Source organism: Dysidea avara, chromosome 9 (genome assembly GCF_963678975.1).
Source record: "Dysidea avara chromosome 9, odDysAvar1.4, whole genome shotgun sequence".
NCBI classification, from domain to species: domain Eukaryota; kingdom Metazoa; phylum Porifera; class Demospongiae; order Dictyoceratida; family Dysideidae; genus Dysidea; species Dysidea avara.
Window position 1 is genome coordinate 15,959,595 of NC_089280.1, and position 6,689 is coordinate 15,966,283.

Here is a 6,689-nt window from a genome sequence, read left to right on the forward strand (position 1 = left end):
GCTAACTTGGCTTTTAACTTCCCCTGATTAGAAGTAGATCCACCTTAGGTGGTTCCCCTCAGACGAAATAGAGTGATACGTTAAAATAATTTTACTGCAGGGAATTTCAGTTACTTTTTGTTTGTTATAGCTGTATAGTGCTTTGCTAAGTTACAATTATTTGATGTCACTGTAAGCTTACATAGGTTGATATGATGATCCTCCCATATTATTAACTTGGAATCTTGTTTGGCATCACTTAATGTGTGAGAATTGATCTCACCTGCGACATCAACAAATATTTAAACCTCATCAGGCATTTGACTTTTGTGTAATGAGAACAATTAAGTTAGTTTTTTTGTTTTGCTGACATTGGATTGATCACAAGGTGATGTAGGAAAAGCACTTTTTAAAACAAGAGAGCAGATTTCTTGGCAATACAATAATCAGGTATGGCTATGTCTCATAGTATTAATAACATTACATTAAATCCAACCATAAATTTCTAAGCATGCTGTAGCTGGTTGGGTATAAATAATAAGTGTCCTAGCTTAGATAAAAAGGTTTTAAGTGACATTTGCTATTAATTAATTAATTCTAAGTACTGCACAAGCAAGTATTGAGAGGGGAATATATACCAGATGGAAAATGTTTCACTGTTATCATAACTTCCTATGAATGTACTTAGTGGAGATCATTGTATGATGACAATGGGTAGACAAGTATGGGCTAAAGGTCATCATGTGAGTAAGTATTTCAAGGGGGATAAGTTTATAAGTCCCATCTGATAATATTTATCACTAAGTGATACTATATGTTAGCTAACAAAGGGTAAGTTACCAAATTTTATCTGTGATGATACTCACTACTTTTTGTACATTACAAAGGGACAGTATAGCTAGTAAATGAACCACTATGTAATATATATAAGAAGTCACTGATTGATCCAGAAGAAATTCGAGATCTCAACTGTATGGCTTCTTTGAGTATTTACTTGTAATGCAAACTGTCTGTAGCTCAAGGGGATATTTTATGTATTTAATTTGAAAGAGTGTTAGCACAATTTGGTTTTCACACTGGGAAGTGGCAGTGGTTAACATCAAGAGAGTTTCACAACAACTTAATTAACATTGTAGAAGCTATTCATGTAGTTGCAAGCTTTGCAGACCCTTAGTGTGATAGTAACAGATTAGCACATTTATGGTTTAAAATGTTGTGTGATTTGTTTTGCTGTTAACCACTCACGTGATTACTTCTAGCCTATGTATACACATTTTTACCCATTGCATGCAATGATTGTCCCAAGTGTACGTATTAACAGAAAGGTATGTAGTGAGACTACACTATATTAGTATTCCCCATGGCATACCTACATACAATCTCATGTGTAACATACAAGTAACACTGGACCAATTTACTCTATATGCACCTACAAGTGTACGTACTTGAACAACTGGTCTTGCATGCATATACAAATTGAGTATGGGAGATAATTAATGAAGCTGAAGGGTTACTAAGGTGTGAATGTGAATGCCCATGTTGCTTTGCTGTCTATAGCCAGACTCTTAAATCTGTAGCAATACTTAGAAATGAAACCTAAATTTATGAGCAGTTATCCATCCAGTTTTCTTTATGCATAAACCTTGTTTTTATGATGTAGCTACTACCAACACTTTCAATTAATAATAATGCTTTCATTGCTATGATGCAAGTTAACCTGAACCATGTCTGTGGCATCACCCATTGGTAGGCTGTAATCCCTTTAGCCCACACATCCATGAGTCTGGTTATATTGTTAGCAAATGAATTCCTTTACAGGAATTGCAATATAATTAGCTGGTGTTTCTTCCTATTGTGCATGCTGCCAACCTGTGTGGTGTGGATGGGCAATACAATGATAGCCTATACAAGTGCTGATCCATAGTTTGATGGTGTTATACATATACAGGTGCAGTTTTATATGCAGCCTCTCTCCTACGGACACCTTTCATGCATCTCCATGAGTTCATCATTGACTCAAGTTCCAGCACTTGCAGACTAAACACTATTATAGGAATGCTATACAGTCTTGGTAGTACAACCTACTCCAAAACAGTCATCATTTGGTTTTTAGGAAGTAGGATGTATTTTGACTGCAAACTACAGCATGTGCTATAGTGCTTGGGCACTTCCAACTATACATTCTGTTATAAATTCAATATCAGGAAGAGCTTAGAACATTACTGCTTCTGCCAGTACACAATAGTTCACATTAGGTAGCATTAACAATATAACCGTACAGATCTTTGCCTTCCTGACTTTGTCAATATTGCATCTGAGTGGCCTATAAACAAGGTGCATATATTAATGAATATTAATTTTAAGGATCTTAATTGTTTAATAGCAACTGATTCGATTTCAAACATATGTGTTATTACAATGACTGTACCATGACTGTTCTATATCAGAGTATATGTCTATGCTTGTAAAATTCTTTTGTAGTTACCTGGTTATATGTAGGAGAGGACTGTTGGGAGGATGCCCTAGCTTGTGCTCCTTCCAAATCTACCTTGCAGAAGCTATGGTTTACACATGCAGGGTACTTGAAGAGCTAAACTTGAAAGTGGGCGAAGAGGAGCATTTACCTAAATGTCTCATCTTGATGCTGGATCTGTCATTGCATATGGTAGCTGTCTAAAGGGGTATGATGGAATTCATCAAATCTTAACTAAGATTTAGCATTAAGATATAATGATTTTGATCATTAGATGTTTAAAAGGTATTTAGAATGGGTAGTGTCTTTGCAGGAGTGGATCCAGAGGGATTTCTGAGATTTCTTGAAATTGGTCAAGCAATTAAAAATATATTTTGCATTGGTACAAACATTTAGAATGGGCACAGCCAGTAGCTAAAATTCAATCTTAGACTATAGCTGACATCTTAAAGAACTAGTAGTGGAACATATAGGTATCAGCTGCACATGATCAAATCTATAGTGTTTTGAAGTATAGCATAATTTACAGTCTCATGGCTCAAATTACACTAGCTGTCCAAACAGTAGAGAGGGTAAGTGTGAGTGGAGAGGGCAAGTGAAATGACTCTAATAGCCATCCTAATAGAACAGTCGCATTTATATCTCTCTTAAAAACTGTAAATAGCTATAGCTAGCTAGCTACTGAATTACTGGTAACAGCACAGAGAAATACTCTAAAATCATATCTCAGGGCGTTTACAACATGACAATTTTCCTGGCATCTATATCTGTTGTATAACTGTCCCACGCATGTACCCCTAACTCTTTGGCCTGCTCCACCAGTACCATCACCTCTGATATTGTGCAAGTATTAGTATTAGTTTGTTTCAATAAGTTCTAAACATATGTGAAGAAAACACCACTGAGCTTTTAAAGATTCTTTTGTGAAAATTGCTACATAGTATTCAAAATTTCCTGGGAATGCATCCCTCCAGACTATCTTAGATTTAGCATGCTATAAGTGTGCTTGAAGCAGGAAATTTGAAAACTAGTTACCAAAATTCTTGGAGTTACCCTTGAATTGGATTTTATTTGCCAATACATTAGCATGGAGAGTACACTATGAAATAATTTCCAATGTTTACAAGTCATCTGCATTACTGATGTGCTGGGTCTTCAAGGACTCGCCTTGTTCTCAGGCAAGAACATATGCATGAAAATGCATCTCAATTACTACTCTACACTGTGGAGGCCTTAGCTATTTATTAAAAGACATGAATAAATAATTTATAAATTATTTCATAAAAATGCAAAGGCATGCTAGAAAGTCTATGCTTTCAGATTATTCAACACACTACAAAACAACCATCTCAGCTAGTTATGCTGCCACCAATGCAGGGGAGGATCCAGGGGAGGGGCTTTGGGGGCTGAAGCCCTTCCCCTTCACTTTTAGGCCTTACTTGATCAATATGCTGAGTATTATAATGAAAGTTTGTCTTAGCATAATTATATGATCACTAATAATACAAATACTCATAAAACAACCTTATAAACATCTTTCCAAGGCATTATGGATTCATGCTAAAGGTTATGTAACAAGGACCCGGATCAGCATTGGAGGTATATAAGATTGAGATACTCTAATAGAGCAGTCACCTAACTACTCTAATAGAACAATCACTGGAGAATATAGTTGATTCTGTTATGGAATTTTTCCAAATCTGCCTGCACCTATACATACAATGAAGTGCATTGGTCTGTTTACAAGGCTTGATTCATCTACTTGTGTAGTTAATATGTATGGCAATACTTAATTTAGATACACAATTTCCATTGAAAATGCTCTCAGATTCAATCTCGTATCATTCAAATTTCAAAATTTTCCACCTCTTCAACATTATTATTCTAACATGCACCTATTGTTGTGCAATTGTGAGAGGGTGCATCATGTGCTTGGTTGTCAGTACCTACCCAAACTTTTCCATTAACAAAATACTTTAGAGAGCCATACCTATAAGCAGTGTATAAATATCTACAGGCAGAAATATGAATTTTATATGGAAATGTCTCCAAATTGCAGTATTTTAGCATCTATTTTTCAAACATTTCCTGGGGGGGGGGCATGCCCCCAGACCCCCCTAGTTCCAGCATGCTTTGCATGCTGGGAGATGTGTAAAGCACACCACTACCCAAGAGATTAGTACTTTGAGTTAGGCCCCCCCTTTTATAAATCCTAGATCCGCCCCTGCAATGTACATTTATGAAATAGCTAGTTAACTAGCTGACATCTTTTTTTCTTCATCACAACTCTTAACAAATCCATCAGACAAGTTAAACTGCATTGATTTTTCACAACTGTCACTACAAGAACTTCTGGTAAGTGAACTAATGCATAAGACAATCAATACTAATTCAACTACTTTTTTGATCTACCTAGACTATTGTCTTACCAATAATAATCACAATCCGGCAAATCTGACAATAGCAGTTAAGCAGAAACTGAAGAAATTTAGTGAATATCTTTTTAGCCAACTTCTACAATATAGCTATACTCTTGGTACAATAAAAAATTAGTAGTGAATTTCACTATACTAATTTCTGCCACAATTTCTACTCACTAGCTAGCTATTTTTATGCAGTGATAGTCACTACTTTTGTAGCGACCTTCACTACTTTCTTGTAGCGACCTTCACTACTTTCTTGTAGCTACCCTCGTGGATTGGTAATGATGGTCAGTTGCTACAAAAACAATATGAAGCTAGTGACTGTCACTAGCTACCTTAAAAAATAGTGCATTGTGGTAGGCATCATGATCACTACCTTTAGTAGTGATGTTCACCACCGCCCACCAATAATGGCAGACCTGAAAACCAGCATTGCCAGTAAATGAATGCTGCTACCTTGTCTGTACTGAATCTGAACAAGAAATGTGCAACCACTAAGAAGATGGTCTACTGTTTTATCGTGGCTGTGACACAGCCAACAACTGGGAAAAACTGGCAGTTGGTAAATTCTACACTTTTTATTAAGTTTACTGTAAGGCTATTATAAAGTAATCTGTTTCTGGGGTAAAACCATTATTAGTATGCAATTACAATCAGTATGAATTCTGAGGGACTGCTATGTTAGAGTATAACTGTTCTCCCACGGAAGATATTAAAAGCCACATTATACAATCTGAGGTATAATCTTATGCCCAATTTTAAGGTATTGAATCTCACACCTACAAGCAATAAATCTCAAATTTCCATTAAAGCTTAGTAAATTTTATGTATCTGTACATAGTTTGTATCACTTCATGTGATAGTTAAATCAGAGTTCTAGATTGAGACTGGAGTTGCCAAGAGCAGACCACAGTGGGATATGGGATAAAAGAAGCAGAGTATTTTGACTGTTATCTTAATGTTATTCGAGTTATATTTTAATGTGAGCTGGGCCATATGTTCTATAGTGTTCTAAAATGATCATGTGATGGCATGAATACCCCTGCAAGATGAATTTGGAGAACAGTTAGTGGCTGATCATTGTGAAAGATGCCAAGGATAAAAATGCAATAGCAGGATACATATATCAGTTTGCACAAGTATGATTTCAATGTGTGTGGGTCCGGGACCACTCATGATTATGATTAAATACGGGTAAAGGCAAAGCCTGTATACCTGATCAATGCATTAACATTATACAAAAATAATCTAAAATCTAGTAAAATCTAACAGTGATTTAAAAGTGTTAATTGTGAAGTACAAACTGTTCCCAATCAATAATCATTCTATTCATAAAGTAATTTGATCTGCACAATGAATAATCTCGAATGTTGTTTAAACAATTTAAACTAGTGCTCCCTGGTAGTAGTAGTAGTAGTGGAGTAGGTGTATAAATTAGTAAAGTCAGAGCTGAAGCAGTGGTGGAGAACAGTACTTAAAAGTGGGGGGAGGGGGGAGAGAGAAAGTCAGGTGGGATGGCTGTAACTGAGTTACAAAAAATTTTAAAATCATCAGCTGTACTTTGCACACTAGCATGCAAAGTAAGCCAACACTAGGGGGGTCTGGGGGCATGCTGAGATTTGAATGCTTTGAGATTGAATCTGAGAGCATTTTCAGTGATACATGTGAACTTGAATAGGATACTCCTATAAATATTATGACAATGACTATCATCAAGATACTTACATCAGTAAAATTGATTAAGGTATTTCAGATAGACCCATGCTCTTGATTACGTACAGATTATTAGATATACGTGTTAATGAAGACATATT